The sequence below is a fragment of the Salmo salar genome, chromosome ssa29 (genome assembly GCF_905237065.1).
Source record: "Salmo salar chromosome ssa29, Ssal_v3.1, whole genome shotgun sequence".
In the NCBI taxonomy this organism is placed as follows: domain Eukaryota; kingdom Metazoa; phylum Chordata; class Actinopteri; order Salmoniformes; family Salmonidae; genus Salmo; species Salmo salar.
The window spans coordinates 31,199,900-31,216,084 of NC_059470.1; positions in this window are offsets into that span (position 1 = coordinate 31,199,900).

Below are 16,185 nucleotides of genomic sequence, written 5' to 3' on the forward strand. Positions count from 1 at the left end.
TCTAACAAAATGTGGAAAAAGTCAAGGGGTCTGAGTACTTCCCTGTGTGTGTGTGTGTGTGTGTGTGTGTGTGTATAAAGCAATAGTTGAATAGGATGTCAGTGAATAGAATACAATATATACATATGAAATTAGTAAAACAGTATGTAAACATTATTAATGTGACCAGTGCTCCATTATTGAACTGACCAGTGAATCCATAGGGCCCGTAGACTCCAAGGTGCAGGGTTTAGTAACGGGATGGTAGCCTTCTAGTGACGGTGACTAAGGTTCAGGGTACTGGGTGAAGGACGGTTAGGGATGGCTATTTAAGTCTGATGGCCTTGAGATTGAAAAACTGCTTCTGTCTGTCTCAGTCCCAGCTTTGATGCATCAGTACTGACCTCGCCTTCTGGATGGTAGCGGTGTGAACAGGTAGTGGCTCAGGTGGTTGATGATCTTTTTGGCCTTCCTGTGACATCGGGTGCTGCAGGTATCCTGGAGGGCAGGCCGTGTGCCCCCGGTGATGCTTTGGGCAGACTGCACCACCCTCTGGAGAGCCCTGTGGTTGTGGGCGGTGTAGTTGCCGTACCAGGCGGTGATACAGCCTGACATGATGCTCTCGATGGTGCATCTGTTTGTGAGGGCCTTCGGGAATTTCTTCAGCCTCCTGAAGTTGAAGAGGCACTTTTGCACCACCTTCACTACTCTGTCTGTGTAGGTGGACCATTTCAGATTGCCAGTGATGTGTACGCAGGGGACCTTGAGGTTGTTCACCTTCTCCGCTACGCCAGGGCCCTCACCACCTCCCTCTTGTCATTGTTGGTAATCAGACCTACTACTTTTGTGTTGCCTGCAATCTTGATAATTGAGTTGGAGGCATGCATGGGTGAATAGGGAGTACAGGAAGGGGCTGAGCATGCACCCTTGTGAGGAAGGGGCTGAGCATGCACCCTTGTGGGGCCCCTGTTGAGGATCAATGTAGTGGTGTTGTTTCCTACCTTCACCACCTGGGGGTTGCACAGGGTGGGGTTAAGACCCAGGGCCTGAGCTTAATGATGAGCTTGGAGGGTACTATGGTGTTGAAGTCTGAGCTGTAGTCAATGAACAGCATTCTTACGTAGGTATTCCTCTTCTCCAGATGGGATAGGGCCGTGTGCATTGCGATGGCGATTGCATCGTCTGTGGATCTATGCAAATTGAAGTGGGTCTAGGTGTCAGGTAAGGTGGAGGTGATATGATCCTTAACTAACCTCTCAAAGCACTACATTATGACAGACATGAGTGCACTGAGGCTATAGGTATTTAGTTCAGTTAGCCTTCTTGGGTACAGGAACAATGGTGGACATCTTGAAGCAAGTGGGGACAGCAGACTGGGATAGTGAGAGATTGAATATGTTCATAAACACTCCAGCTAGCTGGTCTGCACATGCTCTGAGGATGCGGCTAGGGATGCAGTCTTGGCCGGCAGCCTTGCGAGGGTTAACACGCTTGCATGTCTTACTCGTGTCGACCACAGAGAATGAGACCACACAGTCCTCTGGAGCGGCCCACCACGCTAGCACTGTGTTATCCTCAAAGCGGGCGAAGGTGTTTAGCTTGTCCGGAGCAAGACGTCGGTGTCCGTGACATGGCTGGTTTTCTCTTTGTAGTCCGTTGGGTCAGACGAGCGTTGAATAGAACTTAGCACGGTACTTCCTGTTTGAGTTTTTGCCTATAGGAAGGGGGGAGCAGAATGCAGTCGTGATCTGATTTGCCGAAGGGAGGGCCTTGTAGCCATCCCGGAAAGGAGAGTAACAATGGTCGAGTGTCTTTGAAGCACGAGTACTACAGGCAATGTGTTGACAGAATTTTGGTAGCGTTTTCCTCATATTTGCTTTGTTCAAGTCCCCAGCTACAATAAATGCGGCCTCGGGATTAGAGGTAGACTGATTATGATTTTTCAACGCTGATACCGACTTTATTGGAAGTCCAAAAAAAGCAGATACTGATTAATCGTCCGAATATTCGTTTTTTTTAATATATCTATATATATATTATTTATTTATTTATTTGTAATGACAATTACAACAATACTGAATGAACACTTTTATTTTTTTATTTTAACAATATAATCCATAAATAAAATCAATTTAGTCTCAAATAAATAATGAAACATGTTCAATTTGGTTTAAATAATGCAAAAACAGTGTTGGAGAAGAAAGTAAAAGTGCAATATGTGCCATGTAAAAAAGCTAACGTTCAAGTTCCTTGCTCAGAACATGAGAACATATGAAAGCTGGTGGTTCCTTTTAACATGAGTCTTCAATATTCCCAGGTAAGAAGTTTTAGGTTGTAATTATTATAGGAATTATAGGACTATTTCTCTCTATACCGTTTGTATTTCATATACCTTTTGACTATTGGATGTTCTTATAGGCACTTTAGTATTGCCAGCCTAATCTTGGGAGTTGATAGGCTTGAAGTCATTAACAGCGCTGTGCTTCAAGCATTGCGAAGAGCTGCTGGCAAATGCAGGAAAGTGCTGTTTTGAATGAATGCTTATGAGCCTGCTGCTGTCTACCACCGCTCAGGCAGACTGCTCTATCAAATCATAGACTTAATTATAATACAGAAATACGGGCCTTTGGTCATTACTATGGTCAAAACCTGGAAACTATCATTTAGAAAACAAAACGTTTATTCTTTCAGTGAAATACGGAACCGTTCCGTATTTTATTGAATGGGTGGCAACCCTAAGTCTAAATATTGCTGTTACATTGCACAACCTTCAATGTTATGTCATAATTATGTAAAATTCGGGCCAATTAATTACGTAAAATTCGGGCCAATTTAATTACGGTCTTTGTTAGGAAGAAATGGTCTTTATGCAGTTCGCATGAGCCAGGCGACCCAAATTGCTACGTATACCCTGACCCTGTTGCACTGAACGCAAGAGAAGTGACACAATTTCCCTAGTTAATATTGCCTGCTAACATGAATTTCTTTTAACTAAATTTGCAGGTTTAAAAAAAAAAACTACTTGTCTATTGATTTAAAAAAAGGCATTGATGTTTATGGTTAGGTACATTGGGTAACGATAGTGCTTTTTTCGCGAATGCGCTTTTGTTAAATCATCACCTGTTTGTGATTCGATTATAAATTAACCGGCACCACATTGATTATATGCAACGCAGGACAAGCTAGTTAAACTAGTAATATCATCAACCATGTGTAGTTAACCTGTTGGGGATAGGGGGCAGTATTTGCACGGCCGGATAAAAAACGTACCCGATTTAATCTGGTTACTACTCCTGCCCAGTAACTAGAATATGCATATAATTATTGCCTTTGGATAGAAAACACCCTAAAGTTTCTAAAACTGTTTGAATGGTGTCTGTGAGTATAACAGAACTCATATGGCAGGCAAAAACCTGAGAAGATTCCTTACAGGAAGTGGCCTGTCTGACCATTTCTTGACCTCCTTGATCATCTCTAACAAAAACGGGATCTCTGGCATGACGTGACACTTCCTACGGCTCCCATGGGCTCTCAGAAGGCGGGAAAAAGCTGAACGATGTAATTCCATCCCCAGGCTGAAACACATTAGCGCGTTTGGCAAGTGCTCTATCAGAGGGCCATCAGACTGAGGCTCGTGCATGAGGGGATAGCATGCTTTTACTTTCACTCTCTTTGTATTAAAAAATGATTTCCCGGTCGGAATATTATCGCTTTTTTATGAGAAAAATGGCATAAAAATTGATTTTAAACAGCGGTTGACATGCTTCGAAGTACGGTAATGGAATATTTACATTTTTTTTTGTCACGAAACGCATCGTGCTCGTCACCCTTATTTACCCTTTCGGATAGTGTCTTGAACGCATGACCAAAACGCCGCTATTTGGATATAACAATGGATTATTTGGGACCAAACCAACATTTATTATTGAAGTAGGGGTCCTGGGAGTGCATTCTGATGAAGAACAGCAAAGGTAATAACATTTTTCTTATAGTAAATCTGACTTTGGTGAGAAATAGCCCGGCATCACAGGGCTAGCTATCTACTTAGACTATTGCAAAATGTGCTTTCACCGAAAAGCTATTTTAAAATCGGACATATCGAGTGCATAGAGGAGTTCTGTATCTATAATTCTTAAAATAATTATGTTTTTTGTGAACGTTTATCGTGAGTAATTTAGTAAATTCACCGGAAGTGTTCGGTGGGAATGCTAGTCACCTGCTAATGTAAAAAGCTGGTTTTTGATATAAATATGAACTTGATTGAACAGACATGCATGTATTGTATAACATAATGTCCTAAGATTGTCATCTGATGAAGATCATCAAAGGTTAGTGCTGCATTTAGCTGTGGTTTGGGTTTTTGTGACATTATATGCTAGCTTGAAAAATGGGTGTCTGATTATTTCTGGCTGGGTACTCTGCTGACATAATCTAATGTTTTGCTTTCGTTGTAAAGCCTTTTTGAAATCGGACAGTGTGGTTAGATTAAGGAGAGTCTTGTCTTTAAAATGCTGTAAAATAGTCATATGTTTGAGAAATTGAAGTAATAGCATTTCTAAGGTATTTGAATAACGCGCCACGGGATTCAACTGGCTGTTGAGTAGGTGGGACGCAAGTGTCCCACCTAGCCCAGAGAGGTTAACTAGTGATTATGTTAAGATTGTTTTTTTTTTTATAAGATAAGTTTAATGCTAGCTAGCAACTTACCTTGGCTCCTTGCTGCACTCGCGTAACAGGTGGTCAGCCTGCCATGCAGTCTCCTCATGGATTGCAAAGTAATCAGCCATAATTGGCGTCCAAAAATGCCGATTACCGATTTATGAAAACTTGAAATCAGCCCTAATTAATCGGCCGACCTCTACTCAGGATATGTGGTTTCCAGTTTACGCAAAGTCCAGTGTAGTTCATTGCGGGCCGTCGGGGTATCGGCTTGAAGGGGAAGATGCACGCCTGTGACTATAACTGAAAACAATTATCTTGGGAGGTAATACGGTCGGCATTTGATTGTGAGGTATTCTAGGTCGGGTGAACAAAAGGACTTGAGTTCCTGTACGTTATGACTCCATGAGTAGTTAGTCATGAAACATCCACCTGTGCCTGCCTTCTTCCCGGAGAGTTCTTTATTCCTGATGTACTGAGAACCCAGCTGGCTGTATGGATGGGGTCAGTACATCCGGAGAGAGCCATAATTCTGTGAAATATGTATGTTACAGTCCCTGATGTCTCTCTGGAAGGAGATCCTTGCCCTGAGTTTGTCTACTTTATTGTCCAAGGACCGAACATTAGTGGGAAATGTACTATGAAGTGGTGGATGGTTTGCACGCCTACTGAGACCGACTAGAAGTCCACTCTGAATACCTCTTCTCCAACGGCGGTGTCTTGGAGCAGCCTCAGGGATTTCAATTACCTCGGGGGGGTACAAACTAAGGATCCAATTTGGGAAAGTTGTTTTTCTGGTTATAATGCTGGCAACTATGTAATTACACAAAAAAAATGTTCTGGGCAAATAAGAAATGACACACAAAAAAAAAAAAATATACTGAAAAGCTACTTAGGAGCTGGAAGTAGAGCTGCCATGTCTGTCGGTGCCATCTTAACAAGTTTATGCTGATCTTAGCTTCTTGTGTGTGTCTGTAAATTATGTAAAACATAAATATTTCAGAGGGATATGAGGGCTGATTTGGTACAAACTGTACTAGGCTGTCATTACAGTCCCACCACTACAACCAGCCCTGTAGCCTACACGCCACATTTAAATCTCACAGCTAAGAAAAGTACAGTATGAGGCTGATATTTCACTCCACAAGTGTGTTCGCCACACCAGTGATGAGCCAGCAAGCCTAGTTAGAGTAATAGGTTCTGTATATCAGTCTATCCTCTCAGTTCCCATCCATTTCCTGATTTTGTGCTTCTGACACAAAGATAAGGATATTGATGTGGATCACATGGACATTTAAACATGTAAAGGAGTTGTCTGTATACTGTAAACACTCATACTCTGTTTTGTTCAGTAACAACTGTTTATTTCCTGCCTTTTTAACCGTATTCTCGATTATGTCTGACAAAAAGGCCCTGTGGGATTGTTGGCGTAACAACCAATCCAAAGGAACCCCAGTGTATGACCAGTGTGGAGTGACTGGGGTCCTCATTAGTAGGGAATGACCCTAGTCCAAAAGCTGTTTACTCTTTTCTTTTTTTTTAAGAAGAATTTGGATTTCAGCCAATGCATACTAATACTTAACAGTGTGTCCTTCATTTGGGTAAGAATTCTAGAATATACAGTTGAAGTCGGAAGTTTACATGCACTTAAGTTGGAGTCATTAAAACAACCACTCCACAAACTTCCTGTTAACAAACTATAGTTTTGGCAAGTCTGTTAGGACATCTACTTTGTGCACGACACAAGTAATTTTTCCAACAATTGTTTACAGACAGATTATTTCACTTATTCACTATCACAATTCCAGTGGGTCAGAAGTTTGCATACACTAAGTTGACTGTGCCTTTAAACAGCTTGGAAAATTCAAGAAAATGATGTCATGGCTTTAGAAGTTTCTGATAGGCTAATTGACATAATTTGAGTCAGTTGGAGGTGTACCTGTGGATGTATTTCAAGGCCTACCTTCAAACTCAGTGCCTCTTTGCTTGACATCATGGGAAAATCAAAAGAAATCAGCCAAGACCTCAGAAAAATAATTGTAGACCTCCACAAGTCTGTTTCATCCTTGGGAGCAGGAAGGAGACACGTTCTGTCTCCTAGAGATGAACGTACTTTGGTGCGAAAAGTGCAACTCAATCCCAGAACAACAGCAAAGGACCTTGTGAAGATGCTGGAGGAAACAGGTCCAAAAGTATCTATATCCACAGTAAAACGAGTCCTATATCGACATAACCTGAAAGGTCGCTCAGCAAGGAAGAAGCCACTGCTCCAAAACCGCCATAAAAAAGCCAGACTACAGTTTGCAACTGCAAACTGTAGTCTGGGACAAAGATTGTACTTTTTGGAGAAATGTCCTCTGGTCTGATGAAACAAAACTGTTGAACTGTTTGGCCATAATGACCATCGTTATGTTTGGAGGAAAAAGGGGGATGCTTGCAAGCCAAAGAACACCATCCCAACCATGAAGCACAGGGATGGCAGCATCATGTTGTGGGGGTGCTTTGCTGCAGGAGGGACTGGTGCACTTTACAAAATAGATGGCATCATGGGGGAGGAAAATTGTGGATATATTGAAGCAACATCTCAAGACATCAGTCAGGAAGTTAAAGCTTGGTGGCAAATGGGTCTTCCAAGCATACTTCCAAAGTTGTGGCAAAATAGCTTAAGGACAATAAAGTCAAGGTATTGGAGTGGCCATCACAAAGCCCTGACCTCAATCCCATTGAAAATTTGTGGGCAGAACTGAAAATGTGTGTGCGAGCAAGGAGGCCTACTAACCTGACTCAGTCACACCAGCTCTGGCAGGAAGAGTGGGACAAAATTCACCAAACTTATTGTGGAAAGCTTGTGGAAGGCTACCTGAAACGTTTGAACCAAGTTAAACAATTTAAAGGTAATGCTACCAAATACTGAGTGTATGTAAACTTCTGACTCAGTGGGAATGTGATGAAAGAAATAAAAGCTGAAATAAGTAATTCTACTATTATTCTGACATTTCACATTCTTAAAATCAAGTGGTGATCCTAACTGACCTAAAGACGGGGAATTTTTACTTGGATTTAATGTCTGGAATTGTGAAAAACTGAGTTTAAATGTATTTGGCTAAGGTGTACGTAAACTTCCGACTTCAACTGTAGATACAATGACGGTTCTGAATGCAGAAAGAAATGTAAAACTGTTCATAAGGTAAGGTGATGATGGTGATGTCACTGCCTGAGTGTGTTTGTAGGGACTGGGTTCTCTGGGTGCTGACCAGTGAGCCTTTTCCTCTGGCTCCAGCAGTGGTGCATGGATAAAATCACTGGGGAAGCCAACCACAGTAAAAAGCCATCTTACAACCTATGTGTTGTGATAATTGTTGTTTTCTCTATAACCTGTTAGTTCATATGCCTTGACACCATGATATATAGGCCTAAAGCTGAGAAAATAAGAACACACAGTGGCAGAATAAATTCAACCACACCTTTGTTTCATCACAAAACCGGAGAGCAACCTCTGTCCGGTGAAGTCCACAAAGCATATAGCGTGTAACAAACAGTTATATGACCTACAGCATGGTCAAGCAAGTTAGTTTCCGACCTTTTCGGACTACTAAACAACTATTTATTCAATGTCAACATTTGAACATCTAATCACCTATGCTTCGTCTAATACAGTGACAACTGAAAGATGCACTTCAGTAAAATCATGGAGGATAAAACACACAAAGTCTGAGTATTACTTCTGTTGTGGTCCTTTTTAATTCCATTCAATGGAAGCTAAATATGCTGTCTCTCCATGGTACTTATTTCTGTGTGCGTGCAAATAGAAAAAACATGTTGACTCACCCTACTTGTAGAGAAACGCCAATGCCATCCTCCTCTCTCATGTTGCCTTAACAGTCTGACTCGGTTTTTGTTGTCCTAGGCTACCTGGCTAAAATGCTTGCTCGCTCGCCTAACTTCCTTCCATGGGCAACGATGTGCCAGGCCAGCTAGTTAACATTAGCCAGCCAACTACATCTAGCTACATGTTGAACTTCTGTCCTCTCAGGCCAGGGGCACAACAATGTATGAATTAATGGTTGGATCAGAATCGCCATTATAATCATTGGCCAGTATGGACTTTTAAGTAAAACCTCAAGTCCAAATCCCTATCTCCATTCATGGCTAATTTAGGAAAGGGATGATTTTTAGCTAGCCACCGGAGGACAACGACACAACGAGATGCAACAATTCAAGTTTTTTCTGTCAATGATGTTTGGTTTTTTACTGTGATTGGTGTGAAGCCAAATCCAAACTGGCTTCCCTTGACACTTATTTTTTTGGTGTGCCAGGACCATTCACAGCTGAGCTCACTGTTTCGCTCAATGCTGATTGGCTATTATTTTAATCAAGGGAGGCCAACTGCTCACTGGCTTCCCTTGCATTCAATACTATGGGTGGCAACGATGTCATATTATTTTTGACCAGACCCCATATATGGGCTCCACATACAGAGACAGAGGGGCGTCGTTTCGTTCACTTGGCTGCTTTCTCTGGTGAGATACATTCAACCTCTTGCGAATTGAAGGACATTTATAAAACACAGAAAACATATACATTCATTATTTTGTATATATTTTTGTTTTCTTGGTCATTTTTTGGGGGGAAGCTTGGTTTCCCTTGGCATCTATGACTACACACTACTATCTGGCTCCCCTCAGCAGATGGCTGTTGTAGGGCAGGGTTTCCCAACGGGCGGCACGCTGATGTTTTTATTTTCCCCCACGCCCCCCCCAAAAAAACATTTTAATTGTTGGACATAAGACTAAAAAAACACCCAACCATCCATTTAAGAACAAATTGTCCCGGGGCTGAATCTAGTTGATGATCCCTGGTCTAGGACAACTCCATGGTAACGGAATTACACTGATACTCAGTTTTGTATACCAAACAAAAACCAACTTAAACAAGCATACACATGCACAAGGACTACTTTAAAAATGTCCACTGAAAATTGTACAAAAACACATTTACAGGAAAAACTATGCAGATACAAAGTTTGGTAACAGAATAAAACTGAGATTTTTACTTTAATTCTGTTACCTAACTTTGCATCTGCAGGATTTATTTTTTATTTTTATGTATTCTTACTATCTGTGTAAATTGTTCAAAGTAGTCATTAAACTTTTAAATCAATGGTTTTTGTTTGGCTTCCATTTTAAAGTGAACACACACACACACACACCGAGAGGGTGTATTTGTATTTATACTGTGTGTTCCCCTGTCTCCCAGGCCCTGCTATGTTGAGGTGTGTCAGCTATGACTGATGTGGAGGCGACGTATGAAGACTTCATCGCTTCGCGGCGGACCGGCCGACGGAACGCCGTACACGATATCCCACAATCCCCTGAGGCACAGGGACCCAGCGACCTATCACAGGACCTGGCACAGCTCAACATCAACAAATCAGGTCAGAGCATTGGACACACACATATATTCACACCGGCACACACGTAGACATGCGCACGCACACACACACTGACTCAATTGCCCTTCTGCTCTCTTCTCTCTCTCAGGTGAAAGAGAGGATGCTGAAAAGAGCAAGACCCCGTCGGAGTCTTCATCCCAACCAGAAGAGGGAGGTAAAGAGTAGGGGAGCTAGCAGACGATCCAGAACTGGACCAAAACTGCTGCTCTTTTTCCAAACTACTGATCTGTGAACTGTAGACCTTCTACCTACTACCGGCCAGTAGAGCTTCCCAACCCGCTCTCAGAACTCTGCTCTGAGCCAATAACATGAGTTGTTGGCATTACCTAGGCAGTCACAGCACACTGAGTCCTCTGTGCTGGTCCTCGTCCCAACAGTCTTAAAAAGCTTCCTTTCCTTGCCTCCTTTCCTTCTAAACAACGGAAGCTGAAATTAAAACAAGCCGTTTCCGATTCTCCTCTTTCTCCCAGAAGTTTGTATAAGGGAAGTAACGGAGTTGGATTAATATGGTGTGGCTGATGAAAGCAATATTGTTTTATCCTACCTAGTCCATTGACCCTTCAATGGTCCTTCCTAAAGGAAAGGAAACGAGGAAAGGTAGCCAATTAAGGTGATTTGTACATGACCAAAGAAGTTTTCAACAGAGGAAGGGGAACTTCCCTAACCACCCATGGGGATTCACTATGGTTACCATCCTTAACACAGGACTGTCGCTCAGAACAATGAACAGTGGTTGGACACGGACTCCTGCTCTTTCTTCTCTGCCCTGATGCCATTGGCCCGGGCCCCCTGTCAATCATGTGGACATCCTTACAGGAACAACAACCCCCTTTTACTCTCTAAATGATTGAACCTTCATTTAACCAGGAGATATCCTGAGATTGAGAATCTATTTTACCAGAGACCTGGAAATGCAGGCTGTTGGAAACTAAAACATCATATATATATAAATATTGCCATGATATGATAATTGGAGACACTGACGCTGAAACATGGCCGTTAATTTCACTTCTCCAACAGGTTGTTTCTTCTGTGGCCTACGCTGCTAACTGATGTCCCCTCCACAGTGTGTGGCTGATCAGCATGTGTGTGTGCTGTCCCATGGTCATGTCCTGATGTCTCACTCACTGCACCAGGTGTAATGAGTGATGTCTGTGTTCTATCAAATGAGCTATTCATCCGTTTTCACTAAAGGATGCTTAGAGGGATAGTTCACCCTAAATTCAAAGTTGGTCAGATATTCTCTAATAACGAAACCGGGCCTAAATGCTACATAGCACAGTCCAATCCTAGTGGTACAGTCCAATCCTAGTGGTACAGTCCAATGCTGTTTATAATGAAAGCCTACTAGCTGTATGAACTCTACATGTAGTGTTTTCCATATGTATTTGTGTATTTATTTATTTATTAACCTACTAACAAGAGCACTAGTTTTGATGGTGAGACTGACATGCTGGCTGCAGGCCATTTGTTGATTTGTTTGTTTTGGATATACAAATAAAGACCATAATTGAGAAGTGACTATGAATTGTTGGGATGTGACTGTGGATCGTTGGGAGGTGACTGTGGATCGTTGGGAGGTGACTGTGGATCGTTGGGAGGTGACTGGATCGTTGGGAGGTGACTGTGGATCGTTGGGAGGTGACTGTGGATCGTTGGGAGGTGACTGTGGATCGTTGGGAGGTGACTGTGGATCGTTGGGAGGTGACTGTGGATCGTTGGGAGGTGACTGTGGATCGTTGGGAGGTGACTGTGGATCGTTGGGGGGTGACTGTGGATCGTTGGGGGGTGACTGTGGATCGTTGGGGGGTGACTGTGGATCGTTGGGGGGTGACTGTGGATCGTTGGGGGGTGACTGTGGATCGTTGGGGGGTGACTGGACGGAGGTTATTCATGGACAGGGACTCCCTCTTGTGGACAAATTTACTGTCATTCTGAAGATTCATATTTATTTCATGTGATTGATTTACATCTGTACCTCATTTTAAGGTCAACTGTGTTAGGTGAACTGAACCCTCATTATGTGATGTAACTATTCCTTAAACAAAAAGAAAAATCTAAAGGAACATGTAACGTCTGTCAAATCATAGTCTAGAAGCAGATGAGCTGGTTCTACTCTGGCCATTTTATGTTTTGTTGTGGAAAACCTAGTGGGTCAAAAGTAACGTGTCAGTCCTGTTACCCATAGATGGACAACCTAGAAATGTTTGAATAATTACAATGTTTTTGTGAAGGTTACTTTCAATTGCCCTTCCCTGTTGCACACAACAAACTTCCATTCCCTCTGTCACAAGAGGATGGATATAACCCAGTAAACAGTCAACCCTGTGACTTTATTTGCACTTAATAGATGGGTTAGCTGACAACGTGACCAAAACGATGTGCGTGCTTCCATGGGGCAGAAGTCAGCCTGTTGTTGTGTTTCTGGATGGCCATTGCTAGCAAAAATGAGGAGAAACTTCCATGTGAGTAATCGTAAGTGGCTTGTTTAAGCTCGATTCATCTTGTTCATGATACCATGTCTTGTTTTGATGGATTTCATGCCAATGCAAATATGGCTAAAATTCGCTAGCTTGCAAACCAACAACGAAGAATGTATTTGAGAGGCAAGTGCTCATAGTGCAAATATATTTACGTTTTCAGTAAACATTCTAAGCCAACCCTGTCTGTTTCGCCCAATAGTTTCCCAAGCCTTGGTTTTGTTGCTAAACAACCAATAACTCTTAATGAAAACATGTTTAAGTTGAACATGTGCTCTTTATCACAATGTTAAAGTAAGGTAAAAATCAACCGTGTTTTAATTATTATTTTTATTTTTTTACAAAGTTACGCTACTCAAAAGGCACCCAATTGGTTGAATGAATGACCCATGTATGAATGGGGACTGTCCACACAAGGATGTGCATTTACAAATCCAAAGCAGGACAAATAGGAAGTATAAAAGAAAGTCTGGTATTTTTAGAATGCAGTTTATTGGCTAAAAAGATCGGGGTTCTTTAACACCAGAACTGCTCACATCAAAAAGCTGAGTTCATTATAGCATGGTGGGGCGGCAGGTAGCCTAGTGGTTAGAGCGTTGGGCCAGTAACCAAAATTTTGCTGGATCGAATCCCCGTGCTGACGAGGTAAAAATCTGTCGTTCGGACCCTGAACAAGGAAATTAACCCACTGTTCCCCGGTAGGCCGTCATTGTAAATATGCATTTGTTCTTAACTGACTTGCCTAGTTAAATAAAATAAACAAAAATGATGCTGCCCTCAAATAGGGAAGAGCAGGAACCCACTGAAGGTGCTGTGGCATCTTGACCCACGTCTTGGTGGAGACTCATGTAGACCACCTAGAGACAAACCATTAGATATGTACGCATCAACTTCGCCGGCATTGTTACCTATTATACATAACATACAGGTCATTTTGGTAAAGTTATACACCAATCCATTGTGGACTGGCAGTGAATCTGAAGTAGTAGACTCCTCCCACTGGTGCTGTGAAGATACCTGCATCAGAGGAGAAGCAGGAAGAAATCAGCACTGTCTGTCACTCATAGACACTGGACTGTATGTTAGATGGACTGTAGATGGATTCAGTGTGTGTTGACTAGTAACATTAGTTGGGTTGTGACGATTCTGCTGGACTGGCAGTGTGATTAGTGTATTGATGGGTCCTGAGTCAGTCAAACCAACCGAGAAGGCCACCTTTGGTATGTCTGTTAACACAGAAAAACACAAGACAACATATTAATGCAGTGCATTTAGAAAGTTACATTAGCAGTGTTCATAAAACCAATTTACTAGTTCACCACTGGGCAAAAACTGGTAGAATCAACATTGTTTCCACATTAATTTCAACCCCCAAAATCCATGTGATGACGTTGAATCAACATGGAAAACGGATTGAATTTGAAAAAAGTAATCATGTTGAAGTCCCGTTTAGTTGAAAACTAGACGTTGAACTGTCGTCTGTGCCCAGTTGGTCATGTCTGTGTTACCTGCAGTCTCTCTCTTCAGAACCTCCACCTCCTTCTCACTGGCACTCAATCTGGCCTCCAACACAGTATTACAGAAAGCTATAGATTCAACTGAACCTTAACCTTAGGATAATGTTTCTTGGAGACATTACCTGTCTCCCCTGTGTAACCAGCTGTCACTCTACCATCCAGGGCTGAAATCACAGGAAGAGATTCACAGCCGTAACAACCACGTACAAAACTCAAATATGGGTTCCAACAGAATGAACACATTATCTATCTGATTACTTTATTACCTGTGTAAACTATCTGATTGGTTTATTTTGGTTTGGTTTATTAGCTGTTAACTCTCTCCAGCTCCTCCACCTTGTTTCTATGGAGCTGCAGCAACCTTCATTGTGAAATGATAACTCTTCAGAAAGGATGTCATTTTTATAAGGCTGAGTCTCAGTGAAAGTTCTGGAATAATGCCAAGGACATTATTTTGCACCATACTCCCCTTATGCCTCCAGCTAGCAGACAGTGCAGGAGTTACCCCTGGTTACAACTGATTGGATAAGACCTAGCAGTGTGCTGTCCGCTCAACCTTTATCAGGAAGCAGCTGTTATAGTTACTGTTGTTTAATGCTAGCATCTGAATGTAAATAGGAAGTTAATGACCGACAGACATTAAGCCTTTTGTAATGGCTTAATTAAGGTTGTGAGAAGTAGATTTGCACACCGAGGAAGCCCTAACTTCCTGACTCTTCATTTTAGCTCAACACAGAACAACTAGAGGGTGATCACACAGTAAATACTGTTCTCTCTTTCTAGCTCCTTCACCTCACTCTCACTGGCTGTGTTTTAAAATCTAGAATATAGCTAAGAATAAATTGTTCTGGTGTTAACATAACATGTGTTCTGTCTCCACCTTGTTCTTCTGACGCTGCAGTTCAGTGACAGTCAGCTCCACTCCCTGTTCCACCACCATGTCTCTCAGCTCCGTCCAGATATCATCAGGTGTGGTGGTGGTCTCCTCCACTGTGACCCTGTTGAGTGATGACATTCTCTCTGACCCCTCCGCTCTCTCCCTGAGCCCATGCCCCAGAAAGACAGAGCAGCAACACCGGCAGAGTTTCAGCACCCCTCATTCTGAAATGGAACCTCTTCAGAAATGATGTAGTCGATGAGGCTCAGTCCCTTCTCTACAGTATATACTGTACACTCAGAACGTAGTGAGCTTGAAATCTTGGTGACCAAGAGTCTTCTGTTCTTTCGACTGATTGAAATTTTAAAACGTGTTTATTTTTTATAAAAACAATATGTTGACTACTGAGCTTGTCTGATGCTTTAAGCACACTGTGATGTAAATAATTAAGACACAGATGACTCGAGGGAGGCAGAGATCAAGATGGCCTAACCAGAAGAAAATAAACTCTTCCGGAATCACCACCTTCTGATGGCCTTTGGAGATTCTGCCATTAAGCTCCCGAAGTTGCCAGTAACAGGCTCCACCCGGAGTTGGCAACCTTTTCCGTTTGGAATGCCAATTTAAATGACCAGTTCTATCAATCTGCATGCCAGTTGTGATTTTTATATGCACATTTTCGTGGAACAGTTTCATGTATTTTATAATAAAATCTACGTATCTCAAAATGATATCTAAACCAAAATGAAAATTGGGCAAAATCTAAAATTAACTTCCATTGCCAACTACTCTATGTAAAAAAAAAATATAAAAAAAATGCCTACATAAAGCCAACAAATAAAAACATTGCAGCCTGCAGGTAGAAAATATCCTGATTTAAAAATAAATCACGTTGTCTATGCATGGCTTGTCTGCAAGGAACTTAAAACATAGTGCAACCTTCAGGCTGAACGATGTTGATACAATCAAACCTGCATGTTTCCTGCACCAGTGAGTCCCGGACAGACACAGCTGTAGGCTATTTGTGCAAGGGATAAGAAGTAATCAGGTGGGCCTATTTTATGACCTACCGTTCAAGTCGGAAGTTTACATACACCTTAGCCAAATACATTTAAACTCAGTTTTTCACAATTCCTGACATGTTATCCTAGTAACAATTCCCTGTTTTAGGATCACCTCTTTATTTGAAGAATGTGAAATGTCCGAATAATAGCAGAGAGA